At 35.7% G+C, this 20,568-nt stretch overlaps 1 long non-coding RNA gene across 2 annotated transcripts; it reads right to left on the minus strand.

Annotated features, from left to right (window-relative positions):
- Positions 1 to 431: 431 nt before the first annotated feature.
- On the minus strand, positions 432 to 13,526 carry LOC104007718 (uncharacterized). 2 transcript variants are annotated; one of them, XR_001720360.3, is made up of 4 exons: positions 13,457 to 13,526; positions 6,351 to 6,509; positions 3,018 to 3,110; positions 432 to 1,311 (listed from the first exon to the last, which is right to left on the minus strand). It is a non-coding gene; the product is annotated as an uncharacterized LOC104007718 (long non-coding RNA). The 2 variants fall into 2 exon arrangements; XR_001720359.3 differs by having other exon boundaries at positions 3,018 to 3,114.
- Between the last annotated feature and the right edge of the window lie 7,042 nt (positions 13,527 to 20,568).

The raw sequence follows: 20,568 nt of genomic DNA on the forward strand, positions 1-20,568 counted from the left end.
GTCACTGTCACTTCAAACATTCCCACAAGCGTGTAAACTGCGCCCCACACTGGTTCCCTGCTTTGGTGGAACTCTATGAATAAATTACATTTCTAGAGTCTGCCAGCTTTCTAATTCAGTTTACTGCACTTTGGAACATCTTTCCTTTATGTGTTGTATAATTTTTGTCTTTCCAGGTTTATATTTATCTTTCTGTTTCTCTAGCTCACCAATAACTCTTCAGTAAGAAATGGCCTCTCTCATGGCCAGAGAGCTTGTTCGGGCTTATGTCTGTAATTAGGTCAAATTATTTGAGTGACAATTAAAACAGCAAAACCAACTTCCATGGCATCCAGTCAGGAGTATCACTATTTAACATATGTGTTTACATTTTAATTTTCAGAATTAGAAATCACATGGATACAAATGTAAGATTCAATTCGATTTTCTTTAAAGCAATAAACTAGGTTTATTGTAGTCTTTTGGCATTTAGAGAAATACAAGGCATTGAGCTGTCAGATTTTACAATGACGATACAGAATTGCGAATTCTGATTTTGAGGTGCAAACATTGCAATCATTAACTTAACATTTATAAAATGAGTTGGCAAAGGGAATAGAAACAAAAACTTGTAGGTAAGTTAAATGATTTGAGAAGATAGCACAGCCGTTGCACAGCCACCATTTTAATCCAGCCACTTTGCAAAATGAAGGCTATTTGGACATGTTTCATCAAAAATGAAACTGACCAGATAGTCCACAGGTGATCAGTTCCAAAGCCTCCCCTAGAGTCAGCCCTCCAAATATTTATCATATATGTATGTATGTTTGCTTGGATCATGATAAGGTACCAATTTGGGATTTTTGGAAACCGAGCTTGAATGTCACCTGAGACGTCTCTTTGATTTGGACTGGGTTCAGAAGCAAAGTGCCTGAGAGGCCAAAAGAGAAAGAGTGGGTGAGCAGGAGAGCAAGCCGGAATGGACAGCCCGTGTCGCCAGCTCTAATATCCCAGTGCAATTATTTTGTGGACATCCACTCCTTGCCTGCACAGGAGATAGGGCTATAAGTGTATGTTATTTTTTAATTACAAGGGGGTAGAAAAAATCCTGATGATGGGCTGGAAGGTGCCATTGCATTGTTATTTTTTCCTCTCCCTTCGTTTGCTGATTATGTGAGCCGGGCTCCTTTGCTAGCCGATGATAAGCAGAATTTCCATGTTCTCTGCATAATTAATCCATCTCTGCCTCTCTTCATGCCAACTCGCCCGTTATCGCCGGCACATGCCTGAATTGCAAAAGAATCCGCTCTTCAATTGGAACTTATTGATATTCTAAGAAAAAAAAAAAGAGAGAAGGGGGAAAAAACTGAAAATCCTTAAGTTTAAGCCGCAGATTTTTAAATGGATTAATTTCGCTGCAATCGCAGCCATCTAAGGCGGGAAGGCAGGCAGAGCAAATTGAAAGCGTCTCCATGTTTGCAGAATTGGGTCCAGAACGCTGAAATGTACTGGCACAGCTCTCTTTTAAAGTCAGAAAATTACCATTCATTTACATCACATGAAATACTTTTTTATGCTAGAAATATTCAAGAGACGTTCTTTAAATGCCTGCTAATGCTTGATAACATTTCTAACTTTCAACGTTTTGCTAGACTTTGATATGACATGATAGGAATGCCTTCCAGTAGAGAATATTATATCTCTCTTTATCACATATTAGATTACATCATCTTTTTCTTAATCATTCCCAAGTAGTCTTTAAACAATGAAGTCTGTCATTGGCTATGTAGGATTTTGTGTGCTGATGGAGGTCAAGGTTACTCAGTTATTTTTTTGAGTCTACCTACAAATGAAATGTTTGTTTTTGTTTAATCTTTCTTCTTCAAATGCCTAGAGACCTTGGGCAAAAATAATAACAATATAATAATCATAATATTTTCTCAGTAGTCATTGTTTTGACTATTTTCCTCAGTCTTACGATAAACTTTTATTTTTTAGAGACTTGCTTCCTTCTCATTTTAACTTGTAAATAGTTACACTTTGAAATCCCCTTTGACTTAGAAAAGGGTCAGTAGTGGGAGTCATTCCACCAAGTGTGCAGTTCAAAAAATCACAAATATAGGAACTTTCACTTCCAGGATTCTTGCAATTTCTAAATAGAATTAAATCTTGCTTAGTTGTTAATGCCTTCTTTTAAAATTTTGAAATAAATATATTGTATGTTAATTCTCTAACTCCTGGACTAGAACACTGGCCAGCACTGAAAGTGTTCTTAATAGTCTAGTTTAGCTTCAGCAACGCGTTCTTCCTGCGGTTAGATGCTCACAAATCTGCAGTTTATGCTGGTCTGCATGACAAGACTGACGTGCTTTCTTAGCTTAGAGAAGAGTTGCTAATATTGACCAGGATAGAAAATGTGCATTTGAATATCTAAAAATATTCACCATTAAGTATTATTCATTTTGAATTCAGTAGAACTTCAAAAGAGAAAATAATACCAATTTTTTAAATACCAACTAAGTTGGGTGATGCATTTCCTAGGGAAAATGAAGCAGTAAGCAGTGATATTCTTTGAAGATATTTGTTTCGGTTACAAAACAAGGATCTCCATAACTACAGGTCATCTTAACATAAAATATTGGCATTGATGTGCAAAGGTCTGTCTATTAGTGAGCAATTTAAATATTGACATTGTAGTTTTTCCTCAGAAACAAACCAAAACAAATAAAGAGGTAAGAAACACATTTAAGAGGAAAATATTTTATAGTAATAGTAAAATAATTTAAAAAATGACGATTACTATAAACATAAGAACAATCAAATTATATAATTTTAACTTAATCATCTTAATTGTAAAATCTTAAATAATTCCTATGCTACCTAGGCTTGTAAATGGAGTAAACTGCTAGTTGCACATTGAGTAATTTTGTATAGTCAGCTAAACAGTTTAAACCAATTTTAAAAATGAAATGAAAAATGACCCTTCTTAAAATAGATGTAGCAAAAACATTTCAACCATAAATAACAATTTCACTGACCTTGTATACTCAACCCTTTCATTTAAAGGTGTGAATTAAAAGGACTTGAAAATTGCAGGTATATTTAGGGAAAGGAAACTTCTCCCGGGTATTCTGTCTTGAAAAGGAAAATTTTGATATAAAACTCAAATATGCTACAGTATGCATTTAGTTCATATTTTGAACTTTCTATATAAGATAGTTATAAATATGTCAATTGTAAATTTGTTTTCATACAAAGTATATTTTATACTTATGCTCTGATCCACAATCATTGGTGTTTTATCTATACATAATTAATAGTTGTAACTTAGTTCATGTAGTTTAACACAAATTTTTTCTTATGACATATGAGTTATGCTGTTTTCACTATTATATTCTAAATTCACTGAGTATTTGAAATAAATATAAGGTATCACATTCCTAATTATGACCATATGTGCAGATCAGAGCAAGAAGAGTGATGCAAATGGTTTTGAGATGTTCTGTGTTGGATGACAGGCTAAATCAAACAGCAGTGATTCACTATGAAGTGGTGACTACAAATACGATATGAATTAGCTATTTCACTGAAAAAACTAAGACACTGACACGGATTCATAAATGATGAACTGACATAATAGAAACAATTAAATGGGGTTTTCTCTTTCTTTTAAATTTAAGGATGAATTGAAAACTGAAGAAGGCTATTACAAATGGTTTCCTTGGTGTCAAAAATTACTATATAGTTCTTTTTTCGACATTAGGAAAATGAGTGACAGGCCTTTATTTGTATTGTGCATGATGGATGGATTCCTTCATCACTCCCATTCTCCTTCCTCTTTTCTTTGTAATTGGATGGAATTAAACTATTTACCACCTCTAAATTGGCTTTTTTCTCATCAGATGCCACCTATTCTAAAACTTAAACCTCTCCTACACTTGCAATCAAAGAGCCAGATGTGTCAATTACATGTTTCTCACAGATGTAGGGATATCATGTACATCTTCAAAAATGAAATATTTAATGATTCTTTCTTTATCCATTGCCTTTTCTTGCTCTAACTCCAAGAGGTTTAAACTTACTCAGTCCTGGAGAAAACATACTTGAACACTTTTCCCCTTTCTGTTAATTCCTCTCAGATCAGGTGGTTCTTTTGATAAGGAAAAAAGGTTCAAAGCGCTTTTAATTGTTCATATTTTGTGCCAAACTCTCCAATATATTGTTCCTCACACCAGCTTCTCAAAAGCTATCACCATGGGTCACTGAATATTGGCATTCATCAATCTAAAGTAGCCATTGAGAATCTTCTATTTATCTTTACACTGCTCTGGGCACCAAAGAGGGATCATAATTTTGTTACTTGCCTAAATGCATTAAGTGGTCTTTCCTGGGCAACAGTTTGCTGTAAAATGTCCACATTTTGGTTAACTCTAACAAGATACATTCTATTCGTATCCAATTATTCTTTCATATGAATCTAGAGTTCACTTCTTTGAAGATACTTGAAGACATTTTCCAAATTGGTAATTCTCAAGTATAAACAGCTTAACCGTATCTTTGATTGAAATCAGGTACCCAAAATTTAACACGTATAGTATAGACATCTATATTTAAAAATAGTTGAATTAGAGTCACTCAGGGAACATCAAGTTGTGCTTGAAAAAAAAGGGCAACTGGAACAGAAAGGCCTTCCCAGATACCTGGACTGGAGAATGATACTTAAACCAAATAACGTTCCCCTATCTTCAAAATCTCCCTAGAAAATCTTCCACAGCCTTTTATGTAATAACTGCAGTCTTTATTAATCAAAAGAAGTTTAGGTGTTTTCTTTTCTCTACTAAGGAAATAACTAAAGAAAAACAGTTGTTGTTTCTAATTGTGACTGATCATATATCATCTTTAAGATGTTAATAATAGGGCTTGATTTCCTCACTTTTACAATTACAAAAATAATACCAACATCCAGGAATGACAATAATAGTATATTTCCTGAAGCATTGTCATGAAGTTAGTATCCTTATGTGTTGACATTTGGTCATTATTTTATAAGAGACCTACTACTGGAAGAAAAGAAGGGGCTGAAAAAAATATGTGTGTGTGTGTGTGTGTGTGTGTGTGTGTGTTTGTATTCTGTCTTATATATATTAGGTATTTCTATTCAAACACTTGGTAGAAATAAAATTTATTTTTTTGTTTTTTTCAGGTACTTAAATAACCAATGTAATCTTCTAAAATAGTCTCTCTATATTTAATGCAAATCTCATAAAATATTTAAAAATTAGAGAAGAAATAATAATTTGTTGACACTGCTGCTTTCATATAAAACGACTTATAGTCATCAGAACTTCTGGTTCTTAATTTGTAACCTCTATAGCAGCAGGCTGGAATTCGGGATCAAAACTGTGATTTTGGAGTACAGATAAATAGTTAATTTGAATCATATATATTTTACGAATATAATTTTGAAAGATACGAGAAGGAATTATTAAGGAAAAACTGGTGTTTAAAAAGATGTGTCACTCTAAGAAGTCCAGAATTCAAATATAAGCTAAATCATTTTTATTTTCTAAAATGTTCATTTATGTTTTAGAAAAGTACACATTTAAATAAATACTTATCTTGTGTAAAAATAAAAGCAAAACTAATGCATGGTTTTTGTTTTTAAAAATACTTCAGTTGAAAAATTAAAATTGTATATATTTATGGTGTACAACATGATGTTATGAAATATGCATACACTGTGGAATGGCTACATCAAGCTAATTAACATATACATCACTTCATATGTTTATTTTTTGTGGTGAGAACACTTAAAATCTACTCTTTTAGCAATTTTCAAATACATAGTATGTTGTTGTTAACTGTAGTCACCAGGATATAAAGTAGATCTCTTGAACTTTATCCCTCCTGCTTAACTGAAATTTTGTACCCTTTGCCCAATCTCTCCCAATCCCAAGGTTCCTAACCCTAGCCCCAGGTAGCCACCGTTCTATTCTCTGCTTCTATGAGTTAAAATTTTTTTAGATTCTGCATGTAAGTGAGATCATGTGATATTTACCTTGCAATGCCTGGGTTATATCACTTAACATAACGTCCTCCAGGTGTATCCATGTTGTCACAAATGACAGGATCTCCTTTGGTTTTTAGGTCTGAATTGTATTTCATTGTATATATATACATACCACATTTTCTTGATCTAATTTCAGATGCATCTTTTTGTTGTTTTAACTTTTATTTTTATTTTAGGTTCAGGGGTATACATGCAGGTTTGTTATATGGGTAAATTGCATGTCACAGGGGTTTGGTGTACAGATTATTTCATTACCCACATAATAAGCATAGTACCTGACAGGTAGTTTTTCAGTCCTTACCCTCCTTCCCACTGTCCACCATCAAGTAGGCCTCAGTGTCTGTCATTTTCTTCTTTGTGTCCCTGTGTACTCAATGTTTAGCTCCCACTTATAAGCTAGAACATGCGGCATTTGGTTTTCTGTTCCTGTCAGTTCCGTTATCTATCTCCGTCCATGTTGCTGCAAAAGACAACAAATGCATGCTTTTATTTGTAAATACTTGATTCACATGCAACGAAGGGCTTATTAAGGAAATGATCAATTAAGATTCCTCTAGTTCTTGGTTTGTATTATTATTTTTATAACTGATTATATCATATATTATTATTACATACTTATTGGCCCAGATTATTATAAAGATTGGTTACATTCATAGAAACCTCTTGTTATTAGGACCCACATCAGAATCCACTATTTTCTTAAAAATATGTAACTACAACATAATAGATTTTTTATTTTAAATGTTTATGATAAAACAATTAAAATATTAATTAATAACTTATTTAATGAGCAACTACCATGTGGAAATCTCTGAAGATAAATAATTATAATCTAATTATACCATAGGGAGAATATGATGATTTCCAAGTTCCATGACAACACAAATTAATTCCAACTTTAATGACATGTGTTGCTCTGAAATATTGTGGAATTTGCATCCAATTTCCACCTCACTCTATATTTGTCTCTGGGTTTTATTGAGTCTTACTTGAAAGAGGTGGACCACTCACCAACATTTGAGTCTCTTTGGTCCATCCACAATCATCATCACAATGACATTGTGACAATAAAACTTGATCAATATAAACAAAAATACCTAGTCCATGTTGAGGTAATACAAAGTAAAGACAGGGTCATGGCTGACAGGGTATGGCTGTGTCCACACCCAAATCTCACCTTGAATTGTAATAATCCCCATGTGTCAAGGAGCGGGGCCAGGTGGAGAAAATTAAATCATGGGGGCAGTTTCCTGCATACTGTCCTCCTGATAATGAACAAGTCTCACGAGATCTGATGGTTTTAGAAATGCGAGTCCCCCTGCAAAAGCCCTCTAGCCTGCCGCCATATAAGACGCACCTTTGCTTCTCCTTTGCCTTCCACTGTGATTGTGAAGCCTTCCCAGCCATGCTGAGCTGTGAGTTCATTAAACCTTTTTCCTTTATAAATTACCCAGTCTTGGATATGTCTTTATTAGCAGCGTGAGAACAGACTAATACAATGGCTAACAGGAATTATAAAAGTAAGTCTTTCCAGAAAGGTACATTTTGATTTGAATTTTTGTAAAGAAGAAAGAGCCATGGCATGGATACACAGGAGCATAAGTAAGAATGCATAGAGGGAGAAAGACTGGGGGAATGTGGTTCTTAGCTAGAACCTTAAACCAATATCAGACATTTGGGTAAAGGAAACAATAGAATATATGTAAGTTGATGCCTGGGAAAAATTGAAAGGGAGCGAGAGATTTGAAGAAATTATTTTCACTTTGGATATAGGAAGAGTAGAGATTGGAGGCTGGCAGCAGGGGCACTGTCAGACTGTCAGTACCAATATCGGGATTCAAAGGTCGTTCCGCACTGCAACCACAAGATAATGCTTCTGAGATAGATAATTGAATGAAAGATGCCACAGCAGACAAAGAATATATGGGCACAGACTTTTATTTTACTTAAGTGACAGGCTAATTTAACAGATTTAATTTGAAGACTGAAAATAAAACCACATAATTTTCTAACATTAAATGAGGAAAGTAAACACACATAACCCCATTTTACAGATGAAAAAGTATTCTTGTCATTACAATGTATTTATTTGTTGCATAGTTGAAAAAAAAGTCCAAGTATTAGGAAAATATTCCTAGCTTCTAGACTTACAGTATGTTGATTTAACTAAAGATAAATAAATGTGCATGTTTTATTTTAAAAAATTCATTCCTACAAGTAATTCAATATACCTATTGAAATACTTAATATGAAAATTCACTTTGCAAAATTTGAGATCTCATTAGCAATTTTCCCCCAATTTTTTCCCCTGAAAATGTGTTATTTCTTTTGTTAGTTTACTTCTCTGCTTTCAATTCTCAGTCTTAAAGTTGTGATTTAACTATATGGTCTCTGGTGCCAGACTGCTTGGTTTAAATCCCAGCTGTACCACCCACTAGCTGTGTGATGCCAGGCAGATTACTTACCTCTCTTTGGGCTTGTTTTCTCATCTATGCAATAGAGATAATAATGGAATGCACCTTAAAGAATTGTGAGGAATTGCTGTGAATCATTTCATACATATGAAGCAATTAGAATGGGGCCTGACATACACTATGCACTTAATAAAATTAGCTTTTATTATTAGCCTTTGCCCTTAAAATGTCAACTTCTTCCAATAAATGCTAATAGGTGTGATTGTGTGTGTGTTTGCACGTGTGTGTACATGCATTTTTTGGTGTGTGTTGGGATATATTGGATAGGGGGACCCATGCAAACTGCAAACATTTAGAGAGTGATAAGATCTGTTCAATAAGCTGTGCTTTCTGTGTTTCTTCAGTTTTAAATAATAATGTCCCAAATAAAAGTAACTTAGCTGGTTTTCGTGATGGGGTAATTATTAGTATACCCACCCCAAAAGAAGTGCCTATTTGTGTTATCCTCATTAATGTTATTGTCATGCCAGCCCCACCTCTTTTTGGTATCTATATTTCAGGAAAAATATCCCAGTCCTTTTCACTGAGAACTGTAGTTCATTCATCTCACTTCTGAGGGATGCTGTCCAGAACTGAAGTCCAGGTCTGGTCTGACCACTGAACAACTTCATGAGGCTATTTTGTCCCCTGTTCTAATCACCAGTATCCCATGCCACTTGCATGTTGATTATGTTTTTGGTTTATGTTTCACTATTAATTAACTAAATCCCTTGGGTCTTTTGTCACATTGAAACTGTTGGCCAATTATGACATGCCACCCATCCCTAGTTCATCTTTTCTAATGTAAAGAATTCAAATGGAAGAAACAATTTAACAGCTGTTATAAGTTGGTAACATTTTAAAAGGCATAATGTCTAATTTTTGAATATGAAAAGTGAAATGGTGGTACACTAATTCTGTATTACTTAAAGTAACACCAGTTGCTGTAATAAACAACCAAAAAAACATGCAATGATGAGAAGATGAACAAATTTTATTTCTTATTCATGTAAGGTCCCTTCTCTAACTGATGATTCGGGTCTCAGGATCTTTCAGTCTTGTAGCTTTATCATTTTTAACTTGAGATTTTCAAAATTACTCCAAGGTGAGAGAGGAAAGTGCGTGGAAAGTCACACATGGGACACTCTCATCTCTTTCATTCATTTTCCAATGGCTATAACTTAGTCACAGAGCTGCCTCTAGCTGCAAAGAAATGTAGCTAGCTGTGTGCCCAGGAAGAAAAGGAAATGGAGGTATTATGCAGCAGTCAGTCTCAGTCAGTCTCTGTCATACATAAGCTGTTTGTGAGAGTATAATTGAATTTATGCTAGGTAGTACTAAATGCTATGTTGATGGAAATTTAATGACATGAAACTGTATTCATTTTTAGATTAAATAAGCATGTTACAAAACAGATTAACATCATAATTCAATTTCATTTAAAAATATGTTAACATGTATATGTACTAATTGTACATGAAGCATGTATACATATGTGTATGTATTATGAAGATTTTCAGACCTATACATATGATACAAAGACTATATGGTTATAGTAGAATTAAAGATGATATTTCATTTTTTATTTTTGCTTTTCCAATTTCTGATCTGTCAACATAAGTATATATTATTCTAAAATAAAATTATACTTGTAAATATAAATAGTATTTAGCTTGAGCTCTCAAATTGTATCATTTTAATTTAGGTCATTTGTTCCATTTGTCAAAATATTTTTCTCTTTCGACTTACCATCCCACATATTTGTATTTCCTTCTAGCTTTGTTCTATCCGGAGTACTCAAAGTGTGCCATATATTGCATGTAAGTCAGTGATAAAAACATTGAAAGGAGCAGGGCCTCTGTCATTATACTGAGACCTTTTATCTTTCCATCTCTGTGCCCCACTTCAGGGCTTGGTACATGCTATGTACTCAGTTAACATTTATTTAAATAAATGAATGAATATTGCTGATAGTAATTCATTAATCAGTACTACTTATTTATTTGTGTTCATTCAATCCACACAAATACAGATGGTTAAACTTACGATTTTTCAACGTTAAGATGGTGTAAAAGCAATATGCATTCAGTATGCTCCTAATCCTATGATGGTTCAGATAAGCCCAGTGTAAGTTGATTTAGGATATCTTAAATTAATGATGAGTCTATCGGGACTGCATAATAAATCAGGGAACATCTGTATACATATTTGTAGTTTCCTAAAATTTGTTTCTCCACTTTGTCCTAATTTGAGACATGTTAACGGCGATAATAAAAGTTAACATTTATTCTCCTAACTTTGCTCCGGACACTATTCTAAGTTCTTTATAGGAAGATTCATCTAATCTTCCCAGCAAACCCATGATATAGGTTCTATTATTTTTTCATTTTTATATTAAAAGGTACAGAGAAATTAGGTGATTTGCCCAACGTCACGCAGTAAATGGCAAAAGCAGACAGTCTAGCTCCAGAATCTATTCTTTGAATTCATCATCTTCTATTCCCTTAATCCTCCATGAGGCTTTTAATTGTTTTATACCAGTTTTTTCAAAGTTTTCACATTATGTGGCCATCTACTACAAGTTGGTCTGTGGGATTTGTGCACACAGTCACACAATTAGGAAATGAAAGAACTGAAATATACTGTTGTCCTTTTTCTACAGTATTTATGTGCTAACAGAAATTCCATTAGTGGTGCACAGCTTATTCATGATGAACCTCTGCTGACTCCTAATGATCATTGCTTTCTTTTCTAAATGTTTTATTTTATTTTATTTTATCTATTTGTTTTGAGACAGGGTCTCACTCTGTCATGCAGGCTGAAGTGCAGTGGCGCAATCACAGCTCACTGTAACCTCAAGCTCTTGGGCTCCAGCAATCCTCCTACCTCAACCTCCCGAGTAGCTAAGATTGTAGGCATGTGCCACCACATCCAGCTAATTTTGTTTTTGTTTTTGTTTTTTGTAGAGATAGGGTCTCACTCTGTTGCCCAGGCTGATCTGTAGCTCCTCCACTTAAGCAATCCTCTGCTCAAAGTGCCTCAGCCTCCTAATTGTGTCTTTCTAGGCTGAGAGACTGGAACTCTTTTTTACAGCATTTTGGCACTTGGCTATCTATCCATCTATCTTAGGTTTCAGTTCCTTCAACCGTGTTTGTTATACCTTTCTCAGTTTAGAAGTCATTCTCTTTGATGGAAAATAGGAGTAAAATAGAAGTGCATTCATTTTCTTTCATTCATTAACTTTACATTGTCTATTGCATGAGACAGACCGATTCCTTCTTGTTCTTCTTGCCCCAGATGTATGTAAAAAGGACGTCTCTATTATTGTTAGCACTGCACTATTATTATTAGAATGGGCATTTTTGAAAGTCTCTGTACTTCTGGTTTTATATTTTCTTGAGGCAATCCTTAGTTGTTCATACAACGTTTTTGGAATGCATTTTGTGTGTGTGTGTACATGCCTCTTATTCCATCTTTTATTGCTATCATTTGAAGTCCCAGTGTGTCAGAGATAGCCATAATGAATCAGGCAAACAAATGTCCATTTTTAAGAGCTTTCCTCTATTTTAAAACTCAATGAACATAACTAATTGTTTAGGAAACATGGTTTGCATTATCCTTTGCAGATGATACAGTATTCACACAGGAAAGAAACTATTGCTTTGCTCAATCAAAAATCTAGCTACTTTGGCCACTTCTCAGTTAATACTTCATTATATTATTTACAGTTGAGACCTATGTTGAAATGTATTTTAATGATCTAGAAATACTTTCATATTGGTCAATGTGCTTTTGGATTTTCTCAGTGTTTGGGTTTGTTTTGTCATTTTTGATCAACCAATTTATTATTTTAGCTTTTAGTACAAAATATACTTCTAGCTAGATAATCCATTTATCATTGAAATATCTGCAAGGAAAAAAGTTTGTTATGATGAATCTGTCACTGTCTAGGGCCTAACCTCTTCTATTGTCTCTAAAACAATTATTTTTGCAATACAATTTTTGATAGCTAAGAGTTTAGGGGAAATGAAACCATTGTGTTGTAGCAAAACAGATGGTAACTAATGTATTATCAGGGAACAGAATCAGATTTTGGGGGGATACTTCTCCATTTCTCTAATACTGAGATTATTTGTATTTGTGATTTTATAGTTAGAATTTATTTGATTTAGAATTTTCTAGCATTACTGAATTATGTTTCTCTAAATAAATGCTGGCTATGAAACTATTGCTATAGTTTGATCTGAACAATGTAACTTTACCCAGTATTTTTCTCAGTATTTTGACCTTTAAGAAAACATCATGGTAAAGTCTCTTCATGTTTCTATCATGAGTACTTCTCAAAGTGATTCATGTTGGTTGAACAGTCTCCATCAATATGAATTAGGACTTGTTCATGACAAGTAACCAAAATCTTAGCAAACAAAGGAAATATTTGGCTCCCTAACTGGAAAGAGGAGGGGTGAGGTTAGTATCAGGCATGCTTGGCTCTGATGTCAGCATCAAGGGCTCATTCTCTCTTTTCATGGCCTGGCTCCACTCCCCTACCCAGGCTCCATTTTCAGTCAGGCTTTCTCAGGTGGCATGGAAGATGGCTCCTGGTACTCTTACAGCTTAAGATGAGAGAGAGAGAGAGAGAGAGAGAGAGAGAGAGAGACCGACCCACCCTCTTTTTCCAAGTCAGAGAAGATATTGGTTAGTTCTGCCTAGGTGACTTGCCCGTCCTTGAGCCAGTTTTTGTACTATGGGGGGATGCAGCACTCTTCTTTGCTAGACTGAATCATCACCTTACCCATGTAGCCAGGGATTAAAGCACCATTAGTGACAGCCCAACTCAAAGAACGTGATATAGAAATTCATTAATTGCATATAAAGAACAATAGGGTGCTACCACCAAAAGAAAGGAGAAACAATGCTGTCGCATGCTAAGATAAGAGATATCTCCTTTACTCACGCTGACTCTTTAATCTTCTGGTTGAGAGTATAGCACAGCAAGTTCAGGTGCCTTGCTTTATCAGAATGTGGTTTCCAAGTAAATTAAGTTGTTTCCAATTCCTACTGTGAGGTAAGCATTGTGCTAAAACAATGGTTTATCCAAAATACAAGTTTCCTGTATCCTACACACTGTTTTTAAACAGTTCGAGTATTATAATCTATATTAGAAAGTATCATTACTCTCCTGCTTAGCCAAATACTTCTTATGAGTGTATTATTTATTGCTGTGTAACAAACTCTTTGAAAACATAATGGGTTATTTAGCTCACAAATCTGCAAATTGTGTAGGAGTCTGTGACAGTACCTTACCTCTGCTCCATTTGTCAACATCTTGGGCAGTTTGAAGGATGGGTAATATAATCATCCTAAGGCTTATTTCTCATTCACATGTCTAGTGGTTGATACTAGTCATTGTATAAGACTTTAGTTGTGGCTGTTGCCTGGAATATTTGCATGTGACCTCTCCATGTGGTCTGGGCTTCCTCACAGTATGGTGGCTGGGCTCCAATGGTGAGCATCCAAGAGAAAGAGCCAGGTGAAAGCTATGTTAATTTTCATAACTTAGCCTTGGAAGTCACTCAGGATCACTTCTGCTACATTTTATAATTAAAACACCTACAAAGAGTCATTCAATTAGAAGGGGAAGAGAGATAGAATCCAATTCTTTGCTGAGAGGATTATAAGGTTCTGGAAGAGCATTTGAGAAAGATCATGTGAAACTGGACATATTTCTGTGGCCATTTTCAGAAAATGCAATCTGCTGCACTGATACCCCTAAGAATGATAATGTAACTTGCTTGTGCTTCTTTGTCCTTTATCTTCTTCCAAGGACTATTTATCACTCTCTGTGCGACCTTCTGCATCATGATCTAATTTTTCTCCAATAAATATGAAACATGTATTTACTGTTGTAAAACACAAGGAAAATACAAATATGAGAAAGACTGAATAGCTAACTTTAGAGAGTTTACCTATGCCGGACCTCCTATATCAGAGGAAGAGGTATTCAATGAGAAATTTCTTCTAATTATAATATCATCATTAGAATGAAGACCATATTTTTGCCTTCTTAAAGATAGCATTTTATATTTCTTTATTTATTGTATCCTATGGATTGAAATTTAAGTGCATAAATGCAAATGACTTGTTTCAAAATTCCTTTTCTACTTTTTTCCCTAAGGAAATACTTCTTTACTACATTTTTCTCTCTATCATATGTGTTGTCTATGGCATAGAAATTCATACTTTTATTCAAATCACTCTTCAAGTCGAAATTCTTCTAGATAAATAAGTCACTCAGTCTTCCTTATTTTCTCATCTGTAAACATTGCCATTTTTGCTCTACAAATTCATCTCTTCTGTAAATATGTCTTTCTTAAGAAACAACGTTTATCTACATTTGTCAACATCATCCTGTTCCTATGCTGGTTAAGCTAAAGTATTAATAATGAACAACTCTGCTTTCTCTGTTTTCTCCATATTGAGAACTTCAGAGGACTGAGTGACCAATTATGTTGACTCAAAAATAAAGATTGCCACTGTGGCAGGTGCCATACTCTATCAAAAAGATATACAATATCCTGATGATACCAGAAACATTTTCATGTATGTCAGATTTTTAATAGATATGGTAAAAAAATTATTTTTTAAAGGCTTGGTTTATTTGATGGCACAGGGTGGGATGCTTCACAGAGCCATATGCAGCTCTTTCTTGGAAGCCTCTTTTCCAGATTTTTCTCCCACCTGTTATGCTGCGTCTTCAAAATCCCACTTATCTCTATACTTCTACTTCTTCCTTCAAGGGTCACAGGAGGGTCACTGAACACATCTTCATACTCAGCAGTCTGTAATTTTATACATAATTTAGTACAGTTATCAAGGTCACCCCCATTCAGCCCTTTAAAGCTACCCCCTCTGGTCAGACCCAGCCTTGCAAAGGTAAAGGCACGGAGAGGTGCACACAGACTGAATTTCAGCCCTCACTACCCTTGTCAGACCAGCTAGAAGGGGCAGCCCTGCATCTCTGGTGACTCCTGCAGGGCTAGAACCCAGTAAGCATTTCAGAGCTATGAAGTATGCCAGATCCAGTCTGTAGGCAAGGACAGCTATAGTCTTTGTTCTAAAGAATGTGTTTTAGGAAATCATTTATGTCTTTCTCTCTAAACCCTGAGCCAGCACAATATGCAAAACAATCAGCTGAAGGGAAATCTTATTTTTGAAACTACGTTTATTAAGAAAACCAAACCAAACCAAACCAAACAAAAACCCCTCACATCAATAGAGGACGGAGCCAGAGTGCAGCCTTTGGGTGCCAGATGTTGGTGAATTCTGATTGGTCAGCTTGTCTCTTTGGAACGGGGAACACCTAAGGGATCCATTACTAAGCAGATAATGGGCCAGAAAGGAGAGAAGAAAAAGTACTGACAATTGGGCAAATCAAAAAGGGGGGTGCAATTCTCAGAAGCTTAAGGGAAAACTAATAAGCAGGTTGTTTATTGTATGTCACTGTAGACAAACAGGGACAAGTATGTCACTGTAGACAAACTCCTAATTTAATAAACAAATAAATACACAAGATGGTACAACTGAAGCCCCTCACCAAACTGCAGAATGTAATATTTGATGTATTTGGAAAGGGGGTGAGGGATGAGCTATTTTGCCAATAAAATTCAATTTGTGAAATTATCTCTTATTAATTTATAAAAGGTCAAATTCTCTACTAATGACCTCATTTCTGTCTTTTTATGCTGGCTTTTGTGCAATGCCAGCCACTGAAGAATTAAATGTTGCATAATGTAGTTTGAAAAGAAAAAAGACCTATAACTTTATTTTAGATTTACAAATAATAGTAAATAAATCATAGTAGCTACTATTTCAATGTTTACCACGAGCTGCACATTACACATTACATTTGTTATTTCATTTAATTTTTACAACAAACTTATAGATAATTTCCAATTTCAGATCAGCAAACCACAGCTTAGTGAGTCTAAGAAACTTGCCCAGGGTCACTCAGCTGATAAGTGGAGAACTGGGATTACAACTCAGTTTGGTCTAACACCAAAACCCATGCTCTTAGCTTCTCAATGGACTCCCTTACTGCATTGAAATTCTTTAGTACCAACCCATGTGCTTTGGTTTTAATATTTTTGCAGTCTTACTCAGTTTGGATAATTTGCAGGTCAAATTACCTACTGATGTGTAGCTAGCTGATTGAGGAGTTTGAACTCAGTAGGGTATAAATGATTTGCTTCCTTTTCATCATTGCTTTCACTTGTACTCCGTGGAATTGCCCTGTCCTGTGTTTTTAATGAATTCTTGGGCAGATTTCCTAACTTTCTGGCCATTCTTGGTTATTAAAATTTAATCCAGTCTACTTTATACATTTCCTGTTCAATCCAGAGTTTTCCTCTCCCCCATGCTGATCAAGTTTGTCATTAGAGGATAGGATTCTGGAGGGGCAGTTCTGTTTTACTATTTCTCCGCCTCCTCCCCCAACCGGCCCACAAAGTCTTTTTTTGGGCCCAGCTCCTACACCGTTGGTAGCTGAAAGCTACATCATCAATATGGAGGTTTCCTCTGCCTGGCTCTGCCTCCCTCAGGTTCTGCTTAGGGCTAATGTGTTGTATAATTTCTTTAGATCATCCAGCACCTTTCATCACTGAAATCTCCCTCTAAAAGCCATTTTCTCCTTTTGGTCCCTGCCAGCAATTCCAGGTGGTTTACTCCCGTAACGGTGAGAGGACAACTCCTGTTGCTCTCTGGGCCCCTCCACATGCATCAACGGCCTTCTACCTTCCTACACTGCGTTGCAGTTCCCCCTCCTCCTATGGCGACACTATCAGCATCTCTCCTACTTTTAGGACTATCCAGACAGGGAACATATGTCACTTTCTCAGTTATCTCTCCCCATGCTCAGCTCCCTTCTAATGGAGTCAAGACCCAGAAAGACAAACATTCAGACAAGGACCAAGGCACAGTACCACCTTCTAGAATTTTCTACTTCACTTGCTCTTTGTGGGAGATAATGTACCATTAAAGAGGAGGAGAAGAGGGCAGGAAAAAGCTTCTCGGCTAAACTCTGCGCTCACTCCCCTGGCTCGTCACTCTGAGAACTCTCTCTGTGTCTGGAAGGTGGTAGGTGGGAGGGAATTATGATTGTGTTAGTGGGCTGGTTCTTTTGCATCTTCTGTGAGTTGTGAGGAAGGTTCTGGCTCCAGCTTTCAGTAGCTTAGTAATAGTTTTTAAAATATGTGTGACTTAAATTCTCCTCTATTCAACTTTGGGGCAATTTCAGCTTTGGAGCAACCACAATTTCATCAGAGGAGAAAAAAAACAAGATTCAACAATGTATTAAGACATAGAAAAAGTAATTGAGAGTGGGAGTGGGTGTAATTTTTTTTCATCAAGAAATATTTTATGTTTTAAAGAAAATAAAAAAAATATTCCAGAAGTGCTAAGTAAAAGTGCTCACATGTGTAATAATACATCCCTCTTAAGTATCTTAATTTACATTTTTGAATCTCAACAATTGTGCATTGGAGATGAAGTATCATAATACCATTTTACAGATGAGAACACTGAGGCTTATACTGGTAAACAATTTTTCTAAAGTCTCACTCTTAAACTGGCAGTGCTGGATATTTGTGTGTGTGTGTGTGTGTGTGTGTGTATGTTTTATTATACTTTAAGTTCTGGGATACATGTGCAGAATGTACAGGTTACATAGGTACACATGTGCCATGGTGGTTTGCTGCACCCATCAACCCATCGTCTAGGTTTTAAGCCCCACATGCATTAAGTATTTGTCCTAATGCTCTCCTTCCCCTTGCCCCCGCCACTGACAGGTCCCAATGTGTGATGTACCCCTCCATGTGTCCATGTGTTCTCATTGTTCAACTCCCACTTATAAGTGAGAACATGCAGTGTTTGGTTTTCTGTTCCTGTATTAGTTTGCTGAGAATGATGGTTTCCAGCTTCATCCATGTCCCTGCAAAGGACATGAACTCATTCTTTTTTATGGCTGCATAGTATTCCATGGTGTATATGTGCCACATTTTCTTTATCCAGCACTGGATATTTGACTCAATGCATTGCTCAATCTTTATGTACTTAGCTTAGGAGGGTTTCCTAGAGCATGGGCCCCCAACCCCTAGGCCATGGACAGTGGCCTGTTAGGAACCGGGCCACACAGCAGGAGGAGAGCAGCCAGCAAAAGAGTGAAGTTTCATCTGTATTTACAGCTGCTTCCCATTGCTGGCATTACTGCCTGAGTCTGGCATTAGATTCTCATAGAAGGGTTAACCCCGCTGTGAACTGTGCATGCAAAGAAATCTAGGTTGCGCACTCCTTATGGGAATCTAAATGCCTGATGATCTGTCACTGTCTCCCATCACTCCCAGATAGGACTGTCTAGTTGCAGAAAAACAAGCTCAGGGCTCCCACTGATTCTACATTATGGTGAGTTCTATAATTATTTCATTATATATTACAATGTAATAATAAAAACAAAGTGCACAGTAAATATAGTGCACTTGAATCATCCTAAAACCATCCCGACACCCCCAGGTCCATAGAAAAATTGTCCTCTACAAAACCGGTCACTGATGCCAAAAAGGCTGGGGACCAGTGTCCTAGAGGAATAATCTGAGAATTGGACTCATGTGCTGGAGAATTAAGTTGTGCTCTTGGGAGAAATCTGTACTGGAATGAGGGAAGCAAAACAGAAAAGGGGAAGAAGTTCAACAAGGAGGTGGTTTCTGGAGAAACCTAGACTCAGCCTGAGCCCAAAGGGAGCACTACAGTGTAGGTTACACCATAGAGTTTGCTGGCCCTTTACACAAGGAGCTGAATTTTTGTGCCCCTTACCACTCAGTCACTGGCCATTGGTTGCCCTACAGAGAGTGGATTGGGGGATGCAGTAACTCACTGCCACCTCAGAGTGAATGGGGGCATCAACAGAGCTGACTACAATAATACTACTCTGCTTTTCACCATGTTAGTAGTTAATGGAGATGTATAAGACAACCAAAGAGAAGACAAAGGGAGATGTCCTAGAATAAAATTCAAAAGGTCAAGGAAAATGGCAGTATTGTTATATTGCCCTTTGTTTGAATAAATACATTTACTCTAGCTTTACCTGGTATTTTCAGTATAGATAAACTGATCATTAAAATTTGTTATTTCTTAGAAAGACTTTTTGAAACACAACTCAACTAGATTACAATGAATAAGTATTTGTTGAAGGAAAATACCCAATTTTATGACTTTCTCTTCTAACTTAGGCAAAGAAGAGTTCAAATGCAAAGCAAATTATGCGATTCAAGGCTATGTCTTTAATGAAAAGGCAATTTTGGCTCAATAGGGTGAAATTACATGGTAAGTTTGAATGAAAATGTATTATTCTTCACTTTAAATATATTCTGTGCATACACCTTAGCCATTATCGCTAAGTATTTTTAATAGACAAAAAATTAATATGATCAACCTTCTTTAAGACAATTATTCATATTTATTTAAGGCACCTAACCAAGTCCCATTACTTTAACTTGAATTCATGATAAATTAACGTTTTAAACTACTTCATTCAAACAACCATTGTACTATAATTATATCACAACATCAATTTTTAACACATATTGATAGCAGGATGTGGCAGGTGATATTCGAAGTGCTGCATCTGTCATAATTTATTTGATCTTTATAGCAATCATGGAGAATGGGTACTATTATCATTTGTCTTCTACAGATGAAGAAACTGAGGCAGATTCAATAACTTGCCCAATGTCATATGGTTGGTGGGTGAAGGAGTCAATATTTGAACTCAGGCAGCATGGTTCTAGGGCCCTGCACTGAGTATTAAAAAATACTGAAATACAGGTTATTGATATTCATAAATTCTGGTGTTCATTTTTACCATGTGTTGTTTTGACTCCCTGTTTGTAGATTTTACAAATTAAATATTTAGAGAAAATCAATAATACAGTTGACAAAAACAAAACTTAGAGAATCAATAAGATAGTAACTAGACAAGGACAAGATACATGGTGGTTATAAAAAAATGAATGATTT

The sequence above is a fragment of the Pan troglodytes genome, chromosome 7 (assembly GCF_028858775.2).
Source record: "Pan troglodytes isolate AG18354 chromosome 7, NHGRI_mPanTro3-v2.0_pri, whole genome shotgun sequence".
Classification (NCBI taxonomy): domain Eukaryota; kingdom Metazoa; phylum Chordata; class Mammalia; order Primates; family Hominidae; genus Pan; species Pan troglodytes.